The sequence below is a fragment of the Tamandua tetradactyla genome, chromosome 19 (assembly GCF_023851605.1).
Source record: "Tamandua tetradactyla isolate mTamTet1 chromosome 19, mTamTet1.pri, whole genome shotgun sequence".
NCBI classification, from domain to species: domain Eukaryota; kingdom Metazoa; phylum Chordata; class Mammalia; order Pilosa; family Myrmecophagidae; genus Tamandua; species Tamandua tetradactyla.
This window is the reverse complement of record NC_135345.1, coordinates 10,889,721-10,917,607: the sequence shown is the minus strand read 5'-3', so window position 1 is coordinate 10,917,607 and position 27,887 is coordinate 10,889,721. Positions and strand designations below refer to the sequence as shown.

General features: G+C 36.5%; 1 protein-coding gene across 16 annotated transcripts in view; it reads right to left on the bottom strand.

The window, feature by feature from the left end:
• The window catches only part of LOC143663472 (uncharacterized), a 275,238-nt gene that overhangs the window by 154,223 nt on the left and 93,128 nt on the right, over window positions 1-27,887 (bottom strand). The window lies entirely within an intron of this gene.

Here is a 27,887-nt window from a genome sequence, read left to right as displayed (position 1 = left end):
TATATTCACACACCATATAACCCATCTAAAGTATACAATCAATGGTTTGCAGTACCATCATACATTTTTGCATTCATCACCACAATCAATTTTAGAAAATGTTCATTTCTCCAAAAAAGTTAAAAATAAAATAAAAGTAAGAAAGAACACCCCAAATGCCCATTACCCCTTATCCCCCACCCCGTTACTTATTTTGTTCTTTATTTTATTACTCTTCTGTCCATACAATGGGTTAAGGGAGTGCTAATCACAAGGTTTTCACAATCATACCATCACATGATAAAAGCTATACAGTTATACAAACATTATCAAGAAACAAGTCTATTGTATTACACTTGAACAGTTTCAGGTATTTCCTTATAGCTATTCTAATATAACAAAAGCTAAAAAGAAATATCTGTATTATGCAGAAGAATAACCTCAAAAAATAACCACCTAAATCTATTTGAAATCTCTTAGACACTGAAACTTTATTTTGTTCTATTACTTTTGCCACTTTTGGTCAAGAAGCCATTCTGAATTCCACAATGCCAGGGCCAGGCTCACTCCTGGTACTCACGTTCTACCTTGTGAGGGAGATTTACTTCTATGGGAGTCATGTTCCCATATGGGGAAGGGTAGTGAGTTTATTTGTAAAGTTGGCTGAGAGAGTGGCTACATCTGAGCAACAAAAGAGGTTCTCTGGAGGTGCTCAGCTTTGCTATTGCAGAAGTAAGTTTCATAAGGGCAGGCCCCAAGATGGAGAACTTGATTTATTAAATTGGAAGTCCTTTCTGCTTGCAAGACTATCATCAATTCCCCAGGTGGGGAAGTTTAATGTTTCCACATTTTTCCCCACTCCCTCAAGGGGACTTTGCAAATACTTTTTCTTCTCTGCCCTAAATACTCTGGAATGTATCAGGGTATTACATTAACCTGTGCAGAATAACAAGACCTTATTCCCTATTCTAAGTTCCATGTAATTCTGTTGTTTAAAGAAACTGAACATGCAGGTTGAATTAGATAGTGTGCTATTGAAAATATAAATTTTATACCAAATAAACATCTCTTCCTTTGGTCTCACACAGAAGTTGAAGTTTTAAAATACAGTCAATATCTTTTACCCAGTGTTCTGATTTACCTTAGTCCTAACCAAGTCTGCTTCATTCATAACTCTAATTGAAGTCTGATCTCTTTTTCATCTTCTTTAACAGCTGCTATGTGGAGTAATGCTAACTTTCAGAACTGCAGAATGCAAATTCTGAGTCTTAGGAATTACACAGATACCCAAGTATGCTGGTTTGAAATGATGCATGTATCCTAGAAAAGCCATGTTTTAATGCTAATCCCATTTTGTAAAGGCAGCCATTTCTTCTAATTTCTATTCAATGCTGTATGTTTGAGACAGTAATTAGATCATCTCCCTGGAGATGTGATTTAATCAAGAGTGGTTGTTAAGCTGGATTAGGTGATGACATGTCTCCACTCATTTGGGTGGGTCTTGATTAGTTTCTGAAGTCCTATAAAAGAGGAAACATTTTGGAGAATGAAGGAGATTCAGAGAGAACAGAGCAGAATGACATAGCCATGAGAAACAGAGTCCACCAGCCAGTGGCCTTTGGAGATGAAGAAGGAAAATGCCTCCCAGGGAGAATCATGAAACAGGAAGCCAGGAGAAGAAGCTAGCAGATAACACTGTGTTCCCCATGTGCCCTTGCACTTGAGAGAGAAACCCTAAACTTCATCGGCCTTCTTGAACCAAGGTATCTTTCCCTGATGCCTCTGGTTGGACATTTCTATAGACTTGTTTTAATTGGGACATTTTCTCAGCCTTAGAACTGTAAACTTGAAACTTATTAAATTCCCCTTTTAAAAAGCCATTCCATTCCTGGTATATTGCATTCTGGCAGCTAGCAAACTAGAACACCAAGGTCCCAGGGAACTACCAGGTTATACATAAAAAGCTCAGTGTCTCAGAATTTAGAAATAATAATTTAGGATTAGATGTGACTTCTGTAAGAGCTTACACTCTAAGAACCTTTACTCTAAGCCTTACTGAACATTTTGTACTCCGTAATCATTGATTGTCCAATCTCTTCCCACATTATATCCCCTAATAACCTATAGTCTCGAAATCAATTCTCAGCATTTGCTTATTACAGTTTATTTTAGTGATGTCTTACAATACTGTCTTTTCATTTCTGGCTTATTTCACTCAGCTTAATATTCCCAAGGTTCACTCAACCTAGTTGCATTCCTCATACTTCCTTATTGCAGCCACTCAATATTCCTTTTTCTGTATACACCACAGTTCACCCTTGTTTTCATCCACTGATGTACCTTAGACCACCTCCACCATTGCAGATTTTGAATAATACCTCATAAACACTAGTATAGAAATGTCTATTCATGTCCCTGTTTTCAGTTTTCTAAGTGTATACCAAATGACAGGGTTGCAGGATCATAGGTAACCCTATACTTAGCCTACACACTGCCCTGCAGAGGCTGCACAGTTCTACTTTTCTACCAACAATGACTAGGCATATGTCTCTCTCCACATCTTTTCCAGCATGCGTTTGCTTTTGACTTTAAAAACAATCCTGATTGCACAGGTTCCAGGAAGATGGCAGTATAGGACAGCTCAAGTTCAACTCTGCTTAAAGGAACAGTTAGAAAAGGGATGGAAGGGAGACTGAGATGGTGAATCCAGGGTGCAAGTGACCTGGAAGAGTCTTCTGCACCACATGCGGTAGTCCTGGTTGCAAAAGCTGAGGAACTGAGAAGCAGAGAATCAGAGACAATCCGGCTGGTACAAACAGCCTAATGCAGAAGCCCTGAGCCTTCAGGAATGCATGGATGGGGAGACAGGGACAAGGAAGTAAGTCAAGTCACATTCCTTGAATGCATTACCCTCACCAGTGCAGCCCCTGCATCCCACAACTCACCCCACACCCAGCACACCTGAACCCCATCATTTGACCCCACTCCTCATAAACCACCAACCCATTGTGTGCGTTCCCACCTCACAAACCCACCCCAAGTACATGCAGTCTCTCCCTAACCCTCCAGAACCCTACCTACCAGTCCTTGCCCCCTGCAAGCAGTTGCCAGCACATAAAGCCTGTGGACACTTACCTCCATAATAGCAGGAGACTTCAATATACCATTCTCCTCTATAAAATGAATAACCAGCCAGAAGATATACAAGGAAATAGAAAAATTGAACAATTTGATAAATGAATTAGACATAACAGACATATATAGGGCATTACAGCCCAAAACATCAGGATATATATTCTTCTCTAGTGCTCATAGAACATTCTTCAGGACATATCACAGGCTGGGGCACAAAACAGGTCTTTGTAAATTTTAAAACACTGAAACTATTCAAAGCACATTCTCTGATTACAGTGGAATGAAGCTAGATATCTATAATCACCAAAGAATGAAAACATCCACAAATATATGAAGATTAAATAACACACTCAAACAACCAGTGGGTCAAAGAAGAAATGGCTTGAGAAATCAGTAACTATTTGGAGACAAATGAAAATGAGAATACAACATGTCAGAACTTATGGGATGTGGAAAAAGCTGTGTTGAGAGGGAAATTTATTGCCCTAAATGACTATACTAACAAACAAGAAAAAGCAAAAATTGAGGACTTAAGTGCTCACCTGGAGGAATTTGAGAAAGAACAGCAAACTAACCCCAAAGCAAATAGAAGAAGAGAAATAACAAAGATTAAAGCAAAGATTAAATGAATGGGAGTACAAAGGAACAAAAGAAAGAATCAATAAAACCACAATTTGGTTCTTTGAGAAAATCAATAAAATTGATAGGTCACTAGCAAGACTGACAAATAAAAAAAAGAGGAAAGATGCAAATAAACAATATCAGAAATGAGAAGGGGTCATTACCACAGACCCTGAAGAAATAAAAGAAATCATAAGATGATACTATGAATAACTTTATGCTAAGAAACTAGATGATTTACATGAAATGGGTAAATTCCTGTAAACACACAAACAAGTATTACTGACTAAGGAGAAACAGAAGATCTCAACAACCAACCACAAGTAAAGAGATTCAATCAGTAATAAAAAAAATCTTCCTACAGAGAAAAGCCCAGGGCCAGATGGCTTCATAGGGGACTATTATCAAACATTTCAAAAACAGCTAATACCAATTTTGCTCAAACTTTCCCAAAAAATTGAGGAAAAAGAAACAGTACCTAACTCATTTTATGAAGCTAATATCATTTTGTCTTGGTCAGGTTCATGTGTCAACTTGAACAACTGGTGGTACCTGTTCGTTTGGTTAGGCAAGTGTTGACCTGTCTATTGCTATGAGGACATTTCATAGCATTAAGTCTTGATCACGTCTGCTACATCCACAGCTGATTCCATTTGTAATCAGCAAAGAGAGTTTCTTCTTTAATGAATGATGTTTAATCTAATCACTAGAAACCTTTTAAGGAGGATTCAGAGAAACAGGTTCTCTTCCTGCTTCAGCCAGCGAGCCTCTCCTGTGGAATTCATCCAGACTCTCCGTCAGAATCATCAACTTCACAGGCTGCCCCATGGATTTTGGACTCTACATTCCCATGTTATGTGAGACACTTTTATAAATTTTATATTTACGAATATTTCCTGTTGATTCTGTTTCTCTAGAGAACCCTAAATAATACACATTTTAATATCAAAACTGGGTAAAGATGCTATAAGAAAGGAAAACTACAGGTCAATCTCTCTAATGAACACAGAAGGAAAAATCCTCAACAAATACTAGTGAATTGAATCCAACAACACATTAAAAGTATTATACACTGCAACCAAGTGGGCTTTTAAGCCAGAAATGCAAGGATGGTTCAATGCAAAAAAATCAATTAATGTAATACAGCAAATTAACAAATCAAAAGGGAAAAATTGCATGAGCATCTCAATTGATGCTCAAAAAGCATTCAACAAAATTCAACATCCTATTCTGATAAAAACACTTCAAAAATAGGAATCAAAGGTAACTTTCTCAACATGTAAAAGGGCATATATACCCATAGCCAGTATTGTATTCAATGGAGAGAAACTGAAAGCTTTCCCCTAAGATCAGGAACAAGACCAAGATGCCCACCGTCACCACTATTATTCAAAATTGTACTAGAAGTTCTAGCTAGAGCAATCAGGCAGGACAAAGAAATAAATGCACCCGAATTGGAAAGGAAGAAGTAAAACTTTCATTATTTGCAGGTGACATGATACTATACTTGGCAACTCCTGAGAAATCTACAACAAAATTACTGGGCTAATAAACAAATTCAGCAAGGTGGTGGGATATAAAATTAATGTGAAAAAATCAGTAAAATTTCTATACACAAGCAATGACTTAACTGAGGAATCAGCTAAGGGGAAAATTCCATTCAAAACAGCAACTAAAAGAATCAAGTAGGAATGAACTTAACTAGGATCATAAAGGACTTATACACAGAAAACTATATAAAACTGGTAAAAGAAAAAAACAAAGCTCTAAATATATGGAAAGACATTCCCTACTCATGGACAGAAAGGATAAATACAGTTAGGATGTCAGTTCTACCCTAATCAATATACAGATTCAATGCAGTACCAATCAAAATTCTAACAACCTACTTTGAAGACTTGGAAAAGCTAGTTACAAAATTCATCTGGAAAGGAAAGAGATCCCAAATAGCGAAAAGCATCCTTAAAAAAAAAAAATGAAGCAGGAGGATTAACACTTTCTGATTTTAAAATTTATTATAAAGTCACAGTGATCAAAACAGCATGGTACTGGCACAAAGATAGATGTATTAACCAATGGAATCAAATTGAGAATGCAGAAATAGACCACCAAATCTGTGGTCGATGGATTTTTGACAAGACCCCCAAATCCACTAAACTGGGATAAAATAGTCTTTTTAATAATTAGGCATGGGAAAACTGGATATCAATAGCCAAAAGAATGAAAGAGGACCCTTACCTTACACCCTCTTTAAAATTAACTCAAAGTGGATTAAATACTTTTGTCAAAAAGGTGAAGAAGCAGCTAACTCAATGGGAGAAAAATATTTGGAAATCACTCATTGGACAAAGGTTTGATATCCTGTATACATATAAAATGGGCTAATGATCAAATACAGATGGCTCAAAAACATATGAAGAGGTGCTCATTTTCATTAACTATAAGGGAGATGTAGATCAAGACTACAATTAGATACCACCTCACACCTATAAGAACGGCTGCTATTAAACAAAGAGGAAACTATAAATGTTGGAGAGGATGTGGAGAAATTGGTACACTTATGTACTGCTGGTGGGAATGTATAATGGTACAGCCTTTATGGAAGACAGTTTGGCAGTTCCTTAGGAAACTAAATATTGAGTTGCCCTATGACCCAGTAATAGCATTATTTGGTATATACCTAGAAGAGCTGAAAGCAGTGACACAAAAAGACATTTGCATACCAATGTTCATAGCAGCATCATTCACAATTGCCAAAAGATGGAAACAATCCAAATGCCCATCAACAGACAAGTGGATTATCAAAATTTGGTATATACATGCAACGGAATATTATACAGCAGTAAGATGAAATGACATTCTGAGCCACATGACAAGATGGATGAGCCTTGAAGACACAATTTTGAATGAAATATGCCAGACCCAAAAGGATAGATAATATATGATTTCACTTTTATGACAATGGTAAAGGTAAAATCAGAGGTTTATAACACAAAATAGAGGGGACTTAGAGTTACATGGACATTAGAATGGGTGAACAGTTAGCTAATGAGGTTGGATGTAAAGGAATAGATAGAAGTGAAGGTGATTTTCTAGTGGGACTATAAGTAATAGTACCATATTTAAGATGTATAAGATAGAAAGCGGTGGTATAGACCTATGTGTCCCACTGATTAACTCTAGAAATATAAATTAGTTCTTGTAAGAACTACTTCAAAGGTATGATTTGTGTACAAAGAGTGTTTAAGTCCAGGGTTCAGGGGGAAAACTGCATGCTATAGGCTATATTTAACAGGAAAACATCAGCAGTGTCACAGCAACAGCAGGGGTAAATAGTGGTGAGAGTGACAAGAGTAAAGGGGAGGTTTAGATTTCCTATTTGGTGAGGGTGTGCTTATTGGTTATCCTTCTCTTGGGAACAATGAAATTATCTAAAATTGAGATTTTGGACTTTGGGCATTGTACATGATGTGTAATGTAGGCAGGTGTCTGAAGAGAGCACTGACTGAGAAGTAGATTGGCGAACGATGGTGTATACATATGATCAAACATTGTGCTGTTACAACAATGAATGAAGTTGTGAGGCATACAACAATGTGAATGAACCTGTGGGACATTTGGTGAGGCAAAATAAGCCAGAAATGAAAGAACAATTGTAGTATGATCTCCTTTGAAAAATGCTTATAACAAAACAGGGGCCCTGATTGTAAGCTCTTATAGTCGATAGGTTTAGTACAGAGAGGTAATTACTATTTTGGGATTTTGAGAGGCTTTTTCATATATCTACAACCTGGTATTTAGAAATAATAATGAAGTCAGTCAGGTCAGGATTAAAGTAATTCAGAACACAGTGGTAAGGAAGACATTGTCTGTATTTTAGGACTGCATCTACTCTTTGAGACCAAAGTAAGAAAGGTTTATTTAGTCCAAAACCTAATTTTTCTGTAGCACATAATCTAACTCAACCTGTCTGGATAGCTCATTTTTGCAACTGAAATAAAGGGAGCCCAGAATAAGAATGAGGGCTTTGAATCTTGTATAGTTTAAGGATACATCCTGGATACATCCTAGAATATATTAAGCAGATAATCAAAAGTATTGGCGAATTTCCTTGCGAGATGCTAGAAAAAATATAGAACTATTAAACTTTACCATCAGGAAATCCTTTGATACTGTGCCAAACTTTAGGAACACCCAAATCAATAGGCCATGCCCTTGATCTTGAGGCTTACTCTTGTGAATCTTATGTAGGTAGTGGAGAAACTTAGCCTACCTACAGATATGCCTAAGAGTTACTTCTAGAGGACCTCTTTTGTTGCTCAGATGTGGCCTCATTCTTTCTATGCCCAACTCTGCCAGTGAAATCATTGCCCTGTCCCCTATGTGGGACATCACATCCAGGAGTGAAAGTCTCCAAGGTGACATGGGGTGTGACTCCCAGGAATGAATGTGGCCCTGGCACTGTGAGATCAACAATTCTATCCTGGCCAAAATGGGAAAAGAAGTGTAATTAATAAAGTGTCAATGGCTGAGAGATTTCAAATAGAGTCAATAGGCTACTCTAGAGGTCATTCTAGAGGTCACTCTTATGCAAATTTCAGTTAGACATTGCTACCTATCATGACTTGCCAAACTCCAACCAAAAGCATTCCAGCCAATCCTAAAGAACACCAAGGACAATAAATGAGATTCTATAAAAGTTCCATGCACTAGGGTAACTTTCCAGAAACCTACAACCTCCAGATGCGTCCCTAAATCAAATGAATCCTGAAACCTAGAGGGCCCAGCCTCTACAGAACATCAGCTAGTTCTAACTTCCTACCCCTTATTATCGACAGCCCCTTCCAACATGAAAAAGTTAAAATGGCCATAGCCCAAATACTCCTAAAGAATGGGATAGAAAGATCAAAGGTGACAGTGAAGTTATGTTGAGAATGTAGGGTTTAACAAACAAATATGATTGCTGAATCATTAAATCAATGCTTCTCTTAGTTTCTAGTATCTTAATGCAGTTAGAAGTAAAAATCCAAAATTGTGGAATTTTAATCCATATTTCTGAAATCTGTTCTACAATCAAATGTTGTGCTGTATTTTGAAATTTATTTTTTTTTGTATATATGGCATTTTCCTAAAAAAAGAAAAAAATCTCAATTTTATGATTAAAAATATATATATTTATTCCTTCTGGCATCCAATATTCTGGAGCAGCTAGAAGGAAATATCTGAGAGGATGGTATAATAGCCTATGACAAACTCTGGGATCTATCCTGTTCTGGTCAACTTAAAGAAGTTATCATTTTCCTCTTAATTTGCTGGTGTGATCTTTAAAATCACAAATGAATGAATGAATATTGTCATTTATTTAACCATTTTTCTACATCTATGCAATGATTTCTCCTTCTATCTATTAACATAATATCATTAATTAATAGATTTTCTATGTATCCATTCCTGGGAAAAACGTCTGTCCATTCCTGGGATAAACTCTACTTTATCTTTTGTGTTTTTAAAACCTCTGCTAATTTTTTTCTTCCCAATCTATGAGGGAATTTAGTGTATCATTAGTTTTCTTGAATTGTTCTTTTCTAGTTTTAGCATCTAAAATGAGTTATAAATTTCTTTCTTCAATTATTAATTTAAAATATTTGTACTTGATAAAAACTGCCTAATCCCTAAAGTATGTAGGAATATCAATTTCTTAGAAGATTTCTATTTCTTCATTTTTTTTACCCTTCTAAAATCAATTATTTATGTATTTTTTTTGCCTACTATTTCACTTAATGGGTATAAAGTTTTTCAAATAATTACTTCCATTAAAGAAAAAATCTTCATAGTTCTTTCTTTATTCCTCGGTTTATTATTTGTCCTTCCTAATTTTTAAAGCTGAATTTAATCCTTCATTGGTTAGTATATTTATTCTTTGATGATACTTTAATTGCATATTGCAAATTGTGATAGGAAGTACTTTCATTGTAGTTCTGTTCAACATATTTTCTAATTTTCATTCTAACTTCATCTCAACAGAATTTAAACATATCCTATAGTATTTATTTTTTAATTCAATTGTGTCGTGCTCAGAGGACATGATCTTTGGGAGCTTTATCTTTACATAATAAAAATGATCCTCACTTCATGACATAGTTTGTGACTGATATTGATAAATGTTCCTGAAGAACAAATATTCTTTATTATTTGTGTGCAGTGTAACTGTTTTCTCTTTCCCTACCTCTCTCTCTATTAATCTCAGCTCTAGCTTTCTAAAATTTCATTGTTCAAATCTTCTATATTATCAATTCTTTATTTTCTATTGATCTAAACTTTTTTGATAAAGGTGTATTCAGAAATAGTGGATGGGTCCATATGATAGTAATTCTTGAAAACATTCTTTCGCAAGTAATTTGGGCATATGCTTATTTTTTTAGAATAATAATGAAACAAAAAAGGAAAACTATATCTTCCACAGCATTATTTTTAACTTTAAACTTGAGAGCACTATGAGACAAAAGCAAAATGGTTAGGTCTTCACCAGCTAAATAAAGAGGATATAAACTTTTATATTGCTTCAAGCTCTATTTTGGTCAAGAGTAAGAACTTTAGGGTCAAATATTCCAGTGTTTAAACTCCAGCTCACCCACTTACTGTTGAACATTCTTTAGGGTTATATTATATTATCCTACTGCTAGGCTTCTTAGTTTTGCAATCGGCAAAATGGGAAGAAAAATAGTTATCATGCACATTTTTATGAAGATTAAATATACTATTTTATGGACAATGCTTAGTATTATTTGCTGGCCCACAGCTCCTTAAATTATAACTATTATTGTGCTTTAGTAGTGCTTATTATCAAAAGAAAAAATATCAGGAATTATGGTGCTTTTATTTTCATAGCTATTGCCCATTTTATTCACACAGAAAATCTAAAGTATGAAGAACAACAATTTTCTATCCCAAATTCACAGATGAGGAACCTGAGGCTCTTCCTGGTGAAATGGTTTGTTCAGGGTCACTTAGAGTCGCTCAGGTAATTGGCGATACATTTAGACCTTGAATTAGGGCCATGTGACCACAAATTCAGTGTGTTTTTATTCCACCATATTGTATTTTTGTGCATTAATTTGTCTGCTGCATTCATGCCCTAAGGATACTTGGGAAAATATGTAAACGTGGAGAAAAGGAAATTGAAAACCTGGGGTCAAATAGGAACATCTCTGAAGAATAATACACTGGAACAGAGAAATGAAGGATCACGTCTAGTGATTCACTCACGGAGGCGGGCAAGGAAGGCATGGCATCCACACAGAAGAGGTCAACCTTAAAATAATAAATGTCTGTGAGGCTGATTCTTCAATGTTATTGTTATTCAAACAAAGACCCACAGCTGTTACGTGGATCTTTGGCCTACATCATACATTGCTTTAGAAATCTCTTGTGACTTTCACTAAAAGGACTGTTCCTAAATAACATTTTTAAAGGAATAGATATGGGAAAAAAAAAAAAAAACATTGACTAGAGCTCAAATTTATTCATAAGCCTGTTGTCTAAACTTAATATCTTTTGTTCCCTACATTCTTCCTCCTAAAAAGTATTAAAGTAAAAAGGAAACAGCAGCAAAAAAAAAAAAAAGAAAAAGAAAACTTGCTGCAGATATGAGATATCAGCCCACAATACTCTGTTTTCTAAGCGGTCCCAAGTTTACTCAAAGGGAATGGGGGTGAATTGGGAAGGGAGAGAGGAAAGAAATTTGCTGTCATTTAATCAGGCACTTTACTGAGGCAATTCTTACAGCAACCTTTTGAAACAGAGTTTTCCACTTAGAAAAGGGTTTGCAAACTATGATCTAAGTGTCAAATCCAGCCTGTTGCTTGTTATTGTAAGTGAACATTTATTAAAATACAGCCATACTCATTTACCTACATAACATCTATGGCTGCTTTTGAGCTAGAGTGGCAAAGCTGAACAGTTGCAACAGAAATGATATATTCTGCAAACGCAAAAATCTTTATTTTCTGGCCCTTTTCAGAAAAATGATTGCTGAGTCCAAGAAAAGGAAGCTAAGACTCAGTAAAGGGAAATATTATATTCAAGCGTCAAAAAACTTGTGCTCCTACAAGAACACAACTTGCCCTTTCCAACTTCCGTATGAGATGAACTTGAATAACGAATTCCCCAGGGAAATCAAAATGAACTTCCCCTTAAAAGAGACATCTTTACATATGTTTAGGAACATCATTTCTTCTTAGAGAATTGGGTGCCATGATGGGGGAAGTTTCCAGTCCAGAATCTGAACTGGATAACAATTGTGGTTTCCCTAATACATGCTGTTGGTATTGCCCATGTTATGGCATAAATTAAATGAGGAATATCAGTTATTATGTTCTGTGAACTAAGAAGTAAATGTAGATATGTGCTGATAATATTTTCCAGTGCCAGATCAAAGCTTTGTTAAAAAAGAAAAACAATACTTGCCTTCTACAGGATTTCCTTTTAAACATGAAGCCTTTTATGAAGACATTTCAAAATTTTTCCTATTGCCCCCCTCAGGCAGAAATAGTGAGGAAAATCAGCCTCAGGTTGATAAGAAGGAAGAGTGTGCTAAGCAATAGGAAACATCTGGAGAAGTGAACGCATACAAATGTGAATTTATGAACCAAAGGCACTTCCCTTAAAATGGTCCTGTTAATACTGACCTTGGCTCACCTCACAGCCTCCCATTCGTTTTGAGTTTTTCAGATATTAACCCCATTATTTAATAAAATAGCAAAGTAATATGGTTTTCAGGTTAAGAAAACAATAAGATATAGTGGGGAGAAGTTCACATTTGTTTACTAGAAGACATGGATTCACACCTGATTGCTGTATGAAAGAACTGCATAACTTCAGCAACTTACTAAACCTTACCTGAGCCCCAGGGTCTTTATTTTTAAATAGCGGCCATAATATCCGCTTGCCATACTGCCCGGGGTTGTGCAAGAGTCAAAAGTGGTGATACATGTCACTGTGCTTTTCAGGCTTTCAGAGACTACATAAGAATAAAAATATATATATTTAGATATACTGGGATCCCTCAGATGATGATGGCAATGATGAAGAAGATCACCCTGGACCCATTTAAAGCACATGTTGTTAGCAGCATGTACGCGGGGACAATGCCAGTGACCATGATGGACGGCTCTAGCACACTGGAGACAAGTCACAGCCACCTTTACAGCACACTGAGTGCTGTGAAATTGCACCTCAGTCTGGGGCTTGAGAGAAGGAACCCATATCTCTTTTCAGCAAAAGAAAAAGCATACGCTTCTTCATTTTTCATTTGCAAGAAAAGCAGAAGCATTCTTGAAGGTCCTCTTCCTCTTCTCAGTCAGTTTGTCCTGCTGAGAGCTTTGTGAATGTCGTTGCTCTTTTACCATCTTAACTTATAAACATAGGGATGACCAGATCTGGCTGATTTTCTAAGACAGCCCTGATTTTAAAAAGGAAGCCAATGCTAAAAACCTCGACTGCTACTGGGCATCTTTAATATCTTGTTCAGTGGGTTGCAAATTCATTTATTGGATGAAGCTCCTGGAAATAATGATTTCTTCATAGAATTCTGTGGTATATGTGATAGCATATATTTAGTTTCATGATATAAAATAGGAAAGTACATACTATCATAAAATGTGATTATGATACAGGCATACAATATAAATTCATATTCAAGCATGTATGTTCTGACATGATCGGGGGAAAATGATGGGAATGGGACAGGATTTCAACTGAGCTTTTTCTGTTTTTATTGTTGTTGATGATGATGATGTCTTTTTATCCTACATGCATTCAATTTGTCTTTTGTTGGTACTCGAAAGGGGACAACACTAAAAAACACTTTTTTGAAAGAAATTAGGAGAGTAGACTTCATACCTAAGAAATACTAAAAATTAACTTAGCTTTATGTATGCGTGTGTGTGTGTGTGTGTATCTGGACACCTTGTTTCTATATGCCCCAGGAGTGTCACTTAAGATCTATGGGTTACAAACCTTTATTTTATAAGATAGGCAAATTAAAAAGTCAGATTTATTTCATAAGTACTATATACCGAGGGAGCAAGATATGAACCCAAGTTCACACTGACAATAAAATTCTTACTATGCTTCTTTGTTTTGTATTCTCTAACCTTGAGAGGACCAGACTTGACACATGGGAACTTTTGAGAAAAAAATATATTTTCCAGTTGGAAGGGTTGGAAACTTCATGCACCCCAGAAAAGCTAATCCATTCCCATGGGTGTGAACCCATTGTGAGTTGAATCTTAAATTGAGATGACCCACCTAAATCAGAGTGGGCCTTAATCCTTTTACTGGAGTCCTTTTATAAGAGGATAAAAGCCAAAGAGAAGACACAGAAAAAAGCCAGAGAGGCTGAGATAGAACAGCCTCATAAGCTCAGAGAGAATCAACCAGAAGTGGAAGCCCACGAAACCTGGGAGAGAAGCACCAGCAGACACAACTATGAGCATTTTCATGTGACAGAGGAGTCCGGATCACCAGCTGCCTTTCTTCAGGAAGAAAATATCATTCTGTTGAAGCCTAGATTTGGACATTTTCACAGCTTCAGAACTTTAGACTTATAAGCTAATAAATCCCCACTGTTAAAAGCCAGTCCATTTCTGGTATCTTGAATTGCGTCAGCTTCAGCAAACTAAAGTACCAGCCACATTGAAAAGCACTAGAAATAGAATGAGTTACGTCTTTGACACTGGACAATATGGCCACGTTTACTGGAGGATACAATGGAAAGGGCCTCTGCATTTCTGGAAATAATGTGAAAAGGAAAACTGACAAGAAAGGTCATGGGTAGGTTACTTTGAATTGCAGTGAAATCTTGATAGGCTGTAAAATAAGTGGCGTGAAGAATTCTGAAGTACTCATGTGGAATCAGAAGGTCTAGAATTCTAGCTCTGGTAATTGCAAGTTGAGTTACCTATGCAAATAAGTTAACTACATTGAGTCTCAGTGTTACATTTTCTTAAGTAGTAGTAGTAGTAATAAAAATGATAGTGTTGCCTATTATATACATGTAATCATTGAAAATTTGAGGCTCAACTAAAATTGCTTCATATCGAAATAATGCTGATAGCTACTTAAATATTGGCACCAATAAAGATGGATGACTATAAAGAGGGATGAGTTATTGCAAGTGGTTGATATGATTTTATTTTACACCAATGTATGAATATATAGAAATTCTGCAAAGAAGGTCAGCAGTTAAACATATGGCAAACCCATTAAAGAGATTAGGTACTTGGTGATGCAGGCTAGACAATATCTAAGCAATAAATGACAATACCAGATATGCCCCTTGGATATGGTGAAGCCAAAGCAACACTACCACTTTCATTAGCATAAAGCCCTCATTTATGTTCGTTATATCAAAGCCTTTTCTTTAAGAAGCCTGAAAAAGTCTTTTATTTGAAAGTTAGATTAATTTAGCTACTTTTCTCTCTTTCAGCATGCTTCCCTTATGTCTTGTTAAAATTGTTACCAGTTCATGAAATCATCAAACAGCAAAGTCTGCTTATACACATCAACCTATTCCCTCCTGCTCTTTGCTTTTCTTGTATTAATTATCATGCTGTTTTAAGTTAAATTTCCTCAATTCCCAGTGGACCTGTGTCCTTCAACAAATATATTTGTATAAGAGGATGGAGAGAATATTAATTTTTCCAGTCTAATAATGTGGTGCTTTATTTTATTTTCTTTGTTGGCTTTAAGATACTCCATAATCATTGAAAGAAGAGATTGAGTTTTCAAAATATTTCTAATAGCTGTTGATTTCCAGTAAAATTTGGAGTGCAGTGATGAGCAGACGGATTCCCAAGACTTGGCATCTACTCTTGACTCCAACTTGTGAAAGTCATGAGAGTCTGTGTAAACGAGGTGACCTCAATGAACTGCAGCTTCATTCTTGACAATACCTACTTCACTGGTATGCAACATTTGAAAATGTCCCATAAACCATCAAGTGCTATGCAAATATTAGTTATAATTGTTGTGACTTCTTTATGACTTTTATAGGGAAAAGAGTGTTAGAAGTTATAACTAAGAATTCTAGTTATTTTACAATTCCATAAGCAATAGAATGAAAGACCTTGGATCCTAACAATAAAGGTCATCTCTATTTAGGAGGGTTTATATGTATGTGCAGATATATTTATTCATAGCAGATAATATGGCCATGAAAATCAGCCATGATTGTAAGCATAGTGGTCATTAGTATCATAAACTATACATCAACCCAGAATGTTCAAGAATGGAATTGCATTCAACTTTCCTAGCTACATATATCTGAAAAATATTCTGTTATAAAAAAAAAAAGAGAGAGAGAGAGAAAGAGCATCTAAAACAAAAGTAAATGAAAACGTTAATGAGCTCAGAAGAGGACAAAATTTGCCCAAATACATGGGGGATAATTTAAGCACTAGGGATCCAGGGGGCTTCTTACTTCTAGAACCCTGAGGTCTGTCCCAGTAGTAGATGGGCTACTTAATTTAAAAGAAGTTCAGGCACAATACACCAGCTATAGGCCCACACTTGGCTCTGTACTGGGAATATCTCCAGATCAACTTATTCTTCCATCACTTTGCCCAGTAGAGCACAAAGTTTGTTGCTGACATTGCCAGAGGCTTTGGTTGGCCTGACTCTGGGTGCCTGTGTGGACCAGACCACCAGCCATGCCCCTCCTCAGATCTGGATGGTCAGGTCCATGGGCCAGCCACTGGCATAGGAGGTGAGGTAATTCCCTTCATGGAGTGTTCTGTGCATTGCAGTCATTTTATCTCTCTTGCTCCTAACATCACAGTCCATTAATGGTTTATAATTAATTGAAACATTAAAAAATAACTTTAAAGAAAAAGAAAAGATGCCCTCATGCATTTTCAAATGCTCTCCAAGAGAATTTCCACCTGCCTACAGAACCTCTGGACTTTGAGGCAGTGGTTGCTGAGGTTGGACTCTTAAGAAGAATCTGAAAACTTTTTCCTCTTCTTGGAGCTAAGACTGCATTTCTAGATGAAGAAGAAAGAGATGAAGTTTCAGCGGCCAAAGATGAAGGATCTGTAGTGGACACCTGTCGTTAAGGCATGTGCCTATTTTCTATCAATCCCTGACCCTCACTATAGGTTGATAGAGACCCTGATCTAACTTTCCCAGGTCCCAAGAGAATGAGAGTGAACGTCTGCAGCCTCATCCATCTGCCCAGGAAACTGTATCTGGAGATAGGGATAACAAAGCAGCTGGGAAATGTAGACATTTTTCTGCTGGGCAGCAGGGTCAGTAGGAACTTGAGAGGGTCAAGGGTAGTCCATGACTCAGTGGGGTTCCTTTTCCAGTGCCTGCAGGAGTAGAAGCAGCAGCCAGGTCCTTTCTAGAAAATTTCTATAGTTTTATTTGCACTGTGCTTCCAGCTAATAAGTACCCCTTTATCTGACATTTTCTGAGTCTGGGTCTTCACCCTTCCTGGAAAGTGATTAATCACTATCTTTTCAGGGAATAAATTTTCTGTTTATAGTAGCTCTAGTTGGTTTGTATGGTTTCATCTTAAAGCCCTGAATGATGCAGATGGGTAGCCATTTGTAAACCACCAAAGGTGATTCAGCAGATTATGCTGTACAGATTATCCCGTAGGACCACAGGTAGTGTGGTTCATTCAGTCTTTATCCAACTAGTTAATTCACCCTAACATCTGGTAAACACCGTCTGTGCACCAACATGCGCCAGATACCGTGCTAGGTGTGAGGATGTGAAAATGATGCAGGCCCAGTTCCCATCCAGGAGCTTACCCTCTCCTAAATGGGGAAAAAATAAGTAAATATTTCTATGGCATGTGTTAGTGCCAAAACACAGGTATGATCCAGGCACCTAGATAAAACAACCGTGGGAAGACAGAAAAGTGCTTCATAGAGCAGGTGATACCTGAACTGAGTCCTGCATAATGACAAAAGTTTACTAAGCAGATGAAAGTGAGGAAATTGTTCAGGAAAAGCAGGAAGACAACTTTAAAGTCATATGAGAACTGATGAAGCAAAACGGTTAAAATGCCACTGTCAAACTCAAATTCTTTGTCAGCCTGGGAGTTGTAAAATGTGCCTCATTGTGGTTTTACTTTGCATTTCCCTGATCGTCTAGCCACGCACATTTTCAGAAAGAACCGGTTATCTGGCTCTCTATTCTGTGAATTGCTTGTTCATTGCCTCTGTACATTTATCTTTTTCTCTAATGATAAATAGGAGGTTTTTTAGTTACGAATCTTAGTACTTTGCTGTCCATATATATTGCAAGTGTATTCTTCCAGTTTATGATCTTCTTTTTCACTTTTTTATGGTATCTTTGATTATAGTGTTCATTATCTTATAATTTTTATTTCTATATCATATTTAAAATGTTCTTCTGAAATCCAGGATCATTAGAATATTTACTGATATGCATTTTTTCTAAAGAACTTGCGTTTTCTATAAGAATTTTTAAAATCAAAAAATTAAAATTTAGTGAATTTTTTTACTGAATTTACTGTAAAGATTTTGATACTGCTCCTTTAATGAAATAATAAGGGTAGGTTACTTTAAAATAATATTCTAATAATATTCTTTATTATTAGAATAATATTCTAATATTAGAATATTCTAATATTATTAATAATATTCTAATATTAAGCAATACCTGAGTTCCTAGCATAAACTTAAATTTCCCTTGATTTTGTGTAAGATTCAATTGTTGAATCTATATTCGTAAGTGAAATCACCATGGAATGTTCATTTGTCACCTGTTCTTACCTAATTTGACACCAAGATTACCTCAACCTAATATGTTGAGAAGGCTCACCTCTTTGCCAGTTCTCTGGAACAGTTTGTATTATGTTTAGAATTGAGTCTATTATTGAATTTGCCTGTAAAATCTTAAATTTGCCTGTAAAATCTTCCAAGCAAGGTGTCATTTATTTGTGGGTGGATTCAAACTATTTCTCTCTTGAGAGACACTGTTTCCATGCTATGCTAGCTCTGCATTTTGAAAGAAGAAAAATCATGAAATGTATCACTTCTCTAAAAAAGACCCTAATTATCTACATTCACTTTAATTCTTCTTTTGAGAGTCCTTCCTCCTTGTGTCCTCTTCAAAAATACCCATTTTATATAACTGATTTAGTTTATCCTGTCCCAGACGGCGTTTGTAAAGCAGTGTCTAGGACCCCAGAGAATGGAGCATCTCAGGTCCAGAAAATTGACCTTCAATACTCAGAGGGTACTGGATGCCCTGATCTTAATGAGTACCCACTGAGAGCCCAGAGGGTCTTTAGAAAGAATGCAAGTGTCTCTCAGGCAAAATCAATTGCCAAGAATTCAAAGAGCACTCACTATGTGCCAGGCTCAGAGCCAGAAGCTGGCATCTTCCTTACCACAGCCCAGGGTAATTTATAAGAGAAAGCCTCAAGTCGGATTTTAAAAGCCCTGAATTCACTCAGTCTCTGCTGCACATTTGCAGCACGACCTTACAGGTGTCGTAAATTCAGCAAACTTCAGTACCTTCCTCTCTAAAAGGGAAACAGTCATATTTAATTCTGTGGTTTTTGAAAGGAACCATTGAGAAAATGCTTCTGGATGGTCTCCGGAAAATGTCAGCCAAAAAGCAAATCTGAGTTTGGAATTTGTAGGGAAAGATTGGATGGCTAATGGTGTATGAGAAAACTAGCTGAAAAGAGAAGAAAGAACTGAACTCATCAGCCACTGAATAAGTTAGTCCTAAATTGGAAGTGCAACTTCAGCAAAGCTATATAATAGGCCTCTAAACTTGAGATGACTTAGCAACAGCACAGCTTGGTGCAGTTAATGTTAACTGCATATAATTTGCATGTGAAATGGATCAGCTATTGATCCCAAAGCAGAGGAGAGTTAGAGTTTATCATTGGTGAAAGTTGAGCTAACTTTCAACTTATAAGAAAGCTTATTAACTGATTTACAGCCATGAGGCTGATATATCACTTAAAATGAAATGGCACCTATCAATCCCTTTCTCAGTAAATACCAACAAGGGACTGCATGGCTCCCTATTGGGACCTTCATTTTCTGAGCTTCCCTCGCTGGGAACACTCCATTGTGTTCATTGACTTTGAGATAGTTGGCCCACTGACACTGCAGGTGCCATTCCCACCTGCCAATCTCCAAAGGTGACAATCACTTTACATGTTGCAATTTCCAAAGATGTTTGCTCCCAGCATTCTAAGGGGGCTGATCTCAATTATCATTTTTATTAGAATTAGTTAGAAATTATCTGTGTCTATAATATAGCTCACTAAGAATCAAATAAACTCAGAATAAGCATGTGAACCACAGATTTAATGGCAGCTTAGGAGTTTTGTGTCTTGGGTTCCAATCTCAAGGCTGCTGCTAACTGCAGGAATAACAGTGGATGTGTCCCTGGAACATGCCCAACCAAGACCCCTTCTGTGAAGTGGGGGAGGGAGCCTTTTCCCAGATGTTAGGTTATAAATAAAGAAGCTATGGTCAATGTGCTTTGTAACTACAATTGCTACCAGGAATATGAGGCTTAACAAAGTAATAAGAAAAGAGCTCAATTTTGGGCTGACAAAGAAAAAGAGAGATACAAATAGACAAAATCAGAAATGAGAGGGGGGCTCATTGCCACAGATCCTGAAAAAATATAAAAAAATCATAAGAGGATACTAGGAACAACTATATGCCAACAAACTAGATAACTTAGGTGAACTGGACAAATTCCTAGAAACACAAGAACAAGCTACACTGACTTGAGAAGAAACAGAAAATCTCAACAAAGCAAACACAAGTAAAGAGATTCAATCTGTTATCAAAGTCTTCCTACAAAGAAAAACTTCACAGAGGAATTTTAGCAAACATTCCAAAATGACCTAATATAAATTCTGCTCAAATGCTTTAAAAAAATTAAGGAAAAAAGAAGACTACTTAAATCATTTTATGAAGATAACATGACTCTAATATGAAAACCAGATAAAGATGCTATAAGAAAGAAAAACTACCTGCCAATCAACATGATGAATGTAGATCCAAAACTTCTCAACAAAATTCTTGTAAATAGATTCCAGTGACACATTAAAAGAATTATATACCACAGCCAAGTGGGGTTCATAGCAGGCATGCAAGGGTGGTTCCACACAAGAAAACTCATCAATATAATTCAACACATTAACAAATCAAAAGGAAATATATCACATGATCATCTAGATTGATGCTGACAAAGCATTCAACAAAATGCAGCAACCTTTTCTGATAAAAACACTTCAAAATGGAGAAATCAAAGGAAATTTCCTCAATATGATAAAGGGCCTATATGAAGAACCCATAGCCAGCATCATATTTAATGGCAAGAGACTGAAAGCATTCCCCCTAAGATCAGGAACAAAAAGGATGCCCATGTCAACCCTACTATTCAATATTGTGCTAGAACTTCTAGCCAGAGCATTCAGGCAAGAAAAAGAAATTAAAGGAATCCAAATAGGAAAGGAAGTAGTAAAGAGTTCATTATTTGCTGATGACATGATCCTGTACTTGGAATCCTGAGAAATCTGTGACAAAGCTAATTGATCTAATAAACAAATCCATCAAAGTGGCTAGATACAAGATTAATATGCAAAAATCAGTAATATTTCTATACACAAGTAATGACATATAAGAGACAATTAAGGTAAAAAAAAATCCACTCAAAATAGTAACTAAAAGAATAAAGTATTTAGGAATAAACTTAACCAGATATGTAAAGGACCTGTACACAGAAAATCACAAAATAATGCAAAAAGAAACCAAAGAAGACCCAAATAGGTGGAAAGACATTTTGTGCTCATTGATAGGCAGGTTAAACATAGTTAAGATAATATCAATTCTACCCAAACTGATCTACAGGTTCAATTCAATACCAATCAAAATTCCGACAACCTAATTTGAAGTCTTGGAAAAACTAGTTATAAAATTTATTTGGAAAGGAAAGAGACCACAAAAGCCAAAAATATTCTAAAAAAAAATGAAGTGGGAGGACTAACACTTCTAATTTCACAGTTGATTATAAAGCCACAGTGTTCAAAACAGTGTGGTACTGGCACAAAGATAGACATATTGATCAAAGGAACTGAATTGAGAGAGCAGAAATAGACCAACAAATCTATGGTCAATTATCTTTGACATGATCCCCAAATCCACTGAACTGGGACAGAATAGTCTTTTCAATAAATGGGCATGGGAGAAATGGATATCAAGAGCAAAAAGAATGAAAGAGAACTCCTATTTTACTCTCTATGCAAAAATTAACTCAAAGTGGATCAAAGACCCAAATATAAGAGCCAATACCATAAAACTCTCAGAAGAAAATGTAAGGAAACATCTTCAAGACCTATTAATTGTAAGTAGCTCTTAAACTTTACACCAAAAACACAGTCAATGAAAGAAAAATAGATAATTGGGAATTCCTAAAAATCAATTACTCCTGTGTCTCAAAGGACTTTGTCAAAAAGGTGAAGAGGCAGCCAACTCAATGGGAGAAAATATTTGGAAACCACACATCAGATAAGGGTTTGACAGCCGTTATACATAAAGAAATCATGCAAGTTAACAACAAAAACAAACAACCCAATTATAAAATGGGCAAAAGATATGAATAGGCATTTTTCCAGAACAAACACAAATAACTAAAAAACATTAAGAGATGTTTATCTTCATTAGCTATAAAAGAAATGCAAATCAAAACTACAAAGAGATATCATTTCCCACTTATAAGAATGGCTACTATTAAACAAACAGGAAACTACTAATGTTGGAGACGATGTGGAGAATCCTTTCCAACATGATGGAACACTTATGAACTACTGGTGGGAATATATAGTGGTGCGGCTGCTATGGAAGACAGTTTGATGGCTCTTCAGAAAACTAAATATCACATTGCCCTACAACCCAGCAATACTATTAACTCAGTATATAGCCAGAAGAGTGAAAACAGTGACACAAACAGACATTTGCACACCAATGCTCACACAGCATTATTCACAATTGCTAGAAGATGGACGCACTCCAAATACCTATCAATAGATGAGTGGATAAAAAAAAATGTGGCATATACATATATTGGAATACTATACAGCATTAAGACAAAATGAGGTCCTAAAGTATATGACAACATGGATAAACCTAGAGTGAAATAAGCTAGATACAACAGGATAAATACTGTATGATGTTGCTAATATGCCCTTGTAAAGGGCATAAACTCAGAGTCTTATAATGTAGAATATTGGGGACCTAGAGATACACAGACGTGAGATACGTGAATGGTTACCTAATGAGTTTAAATTTAAATGTATGGGAATGAATAGTTCACTAGTAGGTTTAGAAGTAATATTGCCATATTGAAGGTGAATATGATTGAAAGGAGTTTTATCGAGTTATATTTCTCACCAAATAACACTATAAATATAAACAAGTTTTACATGAACCATTTCAAAGGTATTAATCTTATATAGAGTCAATAACAGTGGGGTATAGGGAGAAATTACTAATGCATGCTATGACCTATACTTAACAGGAAGACATTACCGATACCACAGCAATACCAGGGATAAATAACTGGGGGACAGAGACAAGAGTTAAAATGAGTTTGAGACTGTCTCTTTGGTGAGGCTATGTTTATATGTTATTTTTCTCTCTGAAGAAGTGAAAATTGTCTAAAATTGAGAGTGATGGTGATTGGATAACTAAGTGAAAATACTGTGAGACCTGGACTGTTTATTTTGGACATTATTTATGATGCCCAATGGATGGCAGTGGCTGAAGGATATGACTGAGAAGCAGAAAGATGAACTCTAGTATATATATATGATGGAATATTGTGAAGCTATGGAAAGGAACAAAGTTGTGAGGCAAAGAAAGAGGTGAATTAACCTTGAGGGCATTATGTTGTGCAAAATAAGCCAGAAACAAAGGACAAACATTGTTTTGCCACAGTTTGCCATAACACCAACCAACATCATTCTTGTTGACCCTAAACAACATCCAGGGTTTTATCAAGATCCTACAGAAGTCTCCTGCACAAAGTTTACCTTTCAGAAAAGAACCGTCAGATGTTTCCTAAACCAGGTTAGGTCCTGAAACATAGAGATGCCAGTCTCTCCAAGAACATCATCCAGTTCCATCCCCCTATCTCATATTGTAGAAACTCCTATTCAATATGAAAAAGGTTAGAATGGGCATAATCCAAACATTCCTAAAGATTGGGAGAAGGATCAAAGGAGAACAGAGAAGTTAGGATTTAACAAATGAGTATGACTACTGAATCATTATATTGATATTTCTTTTAGTCTCCAGTGTCTTGGACCAGCTAGAAGGAAAAACCTGAGATAGTGGAATTGTACCCACACCAAACTATGAAACTGTTCTATTTAACCTACTTGTTAAAATGTACTTTGAAAATGATTGCTTTTTTGTATATATTATATTTCACAATAAAAAAAATGTTAAAAGGTGGTGTGATGGTGGCTCAGTGGCAGAATTCTTGCCTGCCATGACGGAGAACCAGGTTCATTTCCCAGTGCCTGCCCATGTAAAAAAATAAAATAAAATAAAATAAATAAAATGAGGAAATTGGGCTATGACAAATAAGAGTTGCTGTATGAATTTTTATTGAATGAATGAGTTCATGAATGATCAAAACTGAAATTATAAGAAACCATCATCGCCAAGCTGTGGTTGTTATGATAAAATGCTATCTGAATATGTACTTTTAGAACAAACTCTTGTTATGTAAATATTTACATTTCCTTGGTCAGACCAACATTCATTCTTTTCTTTCTTTCTCCTATAGATTATTGACTCATTTACAAACTCAATACTCAGGACTGGATGCGTGGAAAAAATAAGACTAGACATTTTGTCTATTCATGTCCCCTCTTTTGGGATCCCCATGCCTCTCTCATTCATGTATTTATTTACTTCATTGATTCATATATTCAATCAACAACCCCTTACTGAGCACTTCCTTTGTAGCAAACATTGTGCTGGTGGACAGGGATAGAAAATGAAACTTATGGTTTCATACAATTAAAGAGAAAAAATTCTGGGGAGGGGATAGGTGGAAAGAGGAGGTCATACAAGCAGGTGTGGTAAAGAAGACTTTCTGGAGCATGTGATGTTTGAACTGATTTGAAGGAGAAGCAGGAGTGCACCTGGGTCTCAGAGTCAGCTGCAGCTCAGCAGAAGCTCAGCAGAGGATCAGCAGAGGCTCAGCAGAGGCTCAGCAGAGGCTCTGCTCCCTTTTCCTCACCTCTGTTCCCTAGGCCTCTTCATTCTGGCTTGAACTGCGGAAGCATTCCTCATCCAGGGCACGGAAGTAGCACAGGGGAGCCTGACCACAGCATGCAATGACACATAAAGCATCTCTATGACATGGTAAATACCAAGTCTGCTCACATCCCATTCTCCAAAGCCTGCCACATGGCCAAGCTCCATGTCCAATAGGTAGCTCCCACATGGCAAGTCACATGAAAATCATTGAGGGTGTATAATCCCATTGCAGGGAGATAGTGAAGAATTGAGAAAAAAATCTAATCTACTCTAGAATTTTATTAAAGAACACATAATTTAATAAGGCTGTGTGATTGAGAATAAAAGGAGACAATTCTAAACAAGGATAAGCCCTTGTAGGTAAATCTAGGTGATGTCATTAAAAAATCTCAGAGTTCTTTACCTCTTAATTTTGTCTCTTCCTCCAAAGCTAAACATTTACTAAATCATATTAATTCTAATTATAAGACTCTCAGTAAAGTCCTTAGCAAGTGCATGGCACATAATGGGTATCCATTATATATCTGATAAATGAACAACATATGATTGGATAAAGGAATGACTGCCAGATTCTCCAAAATCACCTTCCCTGGCACAGTCCATTTTAGGTTGGATGTCCACATAAGGGCACCTACAGCTCTCAGGCCTATCAATTGCATTGTAATATTAGACGTTACAATAACTGGTCACTTTTCAGTCTCTCACCACACTGTGCTTGACTTGAGGCCAGGCAATTTGTCATCTCTATATCCCTAGGTCATGGAAAAGAATAAACACCCAGTAATACTCTATGAGTCCTAACTACTGCTTACATTGCTAAGACTATTTTTTGCATGATATAATAGAGACCAAGAAGTACTGAGTAATGTGCACAAAGTCGTGTGCCAAATCCTTGCCCACACTGGAATTTGCCGGGTCAATCTGTCTCCAAACTAGTAATGATTATACTACAACATGCTGACTTCTCAAAACCAATTAAAGACTGAGAAAATAATATACAACAAAGAATAAGTAAAAAAATTTGTACAAGAAATTAAGAAAAGTACAAACAACTGAATATAAATACGGGCAAGCAATATGAAGAGGTTTGTCACATAACAAAATATATACAGCCTATAGAATACAAGGAAATATACAGCCTCAGTGCTAATGATGAAAATTCAATTCAGGAACCCCAACATGATTCTATTTTATACTAGTATGATTGGTGAAAATTGGAAAATAATCTGGCAATACCAAGTGGTGGAGAAAATAAGAATTTACAGCATCTCTTAGACATTGCTGGTGCAAATTGTTCAATGTCTTAAAAAAATAACTTGCCATTTTATTAGTAAGTATACTCACATATGATGAAAAGTACAAAATTTTACTGCTATATACAGAATAAAGGGAATCTCTCAAACATGCTTGCCAGACACATGTACAAGAAAATGTATAACGACATTATGGGTATTAATGAAAACATAGAAACAACCCAAGTGCCCATAGGCAGGATTACAGATAAAGAAACTATCATACACACAGACAATGAGAGTATAATCCTAAAAATGAAGAACAACAGCACCTAAAATATAGATGAATTGTAGCAAAATATTTAAGTCCAAAAATAAGATGCAAATATTATGTATGACATGAATTCCTTTTACTAAAGTTGAAAGCAATTCATTTATAAATACGTTTTTACTAGAAATAGCAGATGGGAAAGCAAGGGAATGCTACACTAGGAATTTGGGATGGTTGTTAGTTCAGGTGAAATGGGGTAAGAAAAAGAAGGTAAAGGACTTGGTACTGTTACTGCGAGTGTCCTACCTTGGCTGGTGGAGTCACAGGTATTAATAATATTATTTTAAATGAATTATTATTGCTTTTATTTAATAGAGAGTAATCCAGGTATCAATGATCAATTTCAAAGGCACAGTTATAAGTAATAAAACTGGACTTAAGGTCCATTAAAGAATGAAAGGAAATGGAAGTCATAGTGTAACCCAAGTACCTATACTTCAAGGTAAAATTGAATATTGATCTTGAGAAGAAACCTTCTACTCCTTTAGAATCCTCCTCATTTAGTTCAAGCCTGTTTCAGTTTGCTAAAGCTGCCAGAATGCCATATCCCCAAAACAGGTTTGCTTTTACAATGGGGATTTATTAGTTTACAAATTTGCAGTTCTAAAGCAATGAAAATGTCCAAATTAAGGCATCAACAGCATGACACCTTCTCTGAAGACAGGCTGCTGGCTTCTGGGACACCTCTGTCACATGGGAAGGCACCCAGCCTGCATCTGCCAGTCCTCTCCCAGGTTTCATTGCTTTCAGCTTCTGGCTTCAGTGCCTTCCTCTCTCAGCTCCTACGGGTGCACCCTTGTGTCTCTGCTTCCCCGGAGCTTATCTGAGCTCTCTGGGCTTTTGTTGTGTTTTATCCTCTCATAAAGTCCTCCGGTAACGAATTAAGGCCCACCTGGAACTGAGTCACATCTCAGTTGAAACAACTTAATCCAAAAGTCCAACCTACATTAGGCCTGCCCCCGTAGGACTGGATTAAGAAAACATGGTCTCTTCTGGGGGCACAAAACAGCTTCAAACTAGCACAAAGCCCAAGTGAAAGAAGATGGTCAAATGGAAAAGAAGAGGGTCCTTGGAATGGGTACAGACCCACTAGGCCCAGAGGCCACCGGGAAGATGGAGAGACATCCGAGCAGGACCAGGCAGTAGCTGAGCACCCAACGGGCCACAAGTGATCGCTGGGGCACACATGAGAAGAAGAGAAGTCAAACTGGACAGACAGATGGCCTGGTGCTGGGTAAAGACTCA